We start from the raw sequence: 835 nt of genomic DNA on the forward strand, positions 1-835 counted from the left end.
ATGTTGTTCATTATAATCCACAAATGAGTGAGATCATGTGATATTTATCTTTCTCTGACTGACTTATTTCACTTAACATAATGCTCTCCATGTCCATCCATGCTGTTGCAAATGGTAGGAGTTCCTTCCTTTTTATAGCAGCATAGTATTCCATTGTGTAGATGTGCCAAAGTGTTTTAATCCAATCATCTGCTGATGGGCACTTAGGCAGTTTCCAAATCTTAGCTATTGTAAATTGTGCTACTATGAACATAGGGGTGCATATATCCTTTCTGATTGGTGTTTCTTATTTCTTGGGATATATTCCTAGAAGTGGGATCACTGGGTCAAATGAAAGTTCCATTTTTAGTTTGTTGAGGAAACTCCATACTATTCTCCACAGTGGCTGCACCAGTCTGCATTCCCACCAGCAGTGCATGAGGGTTCCTTTTTCTCTGCATCCTCGCCAACATTTGTCATTTGTTGATTTGTTGATGATAGCCATTCTGACAGGTGTGAGATGATACCTCATTGTCGTTTTGATTTGCATCTCTCAGATGATTAGTGACTTTGAGCATGTTTTCATATGTCTCTTGGCCTTCCTTATGTCTTCTTTTGAAAGGTATCTATTTAGGTCTGTTGCCCATTTTTTTATTGGGTTGTTCGTCTTCCTTTTGTTAAGTTGTATGAGTTCCCTATAAATGTTGGAGATTAAACCCTTACTGGAGATATTATTGGCAAATATGTTCTCCCATGCAGTGGGTTTTCTTGTTGTTTTGTTGATGGATGAAACCAGCACGGGGCACCAGGTACTGGGACAGTTCATGTATATTGTTACTTATCTGTCAGTTCACCT

Source organism: Myotis brandtii, unplaced genomic scaffold (assembly GCF_000412655.1).
Source record: "Myotis brandtii unplaced genomic scaffold, ASM41265v1 scaffold79, whole genome shotgun sequence".
Taxonomy (NCBI): Eukaryota; Metazoa; Chordata; class Mammalia; order Chiroptera; family Vespertilionidae; genus Myotis; species Myotis brandtii.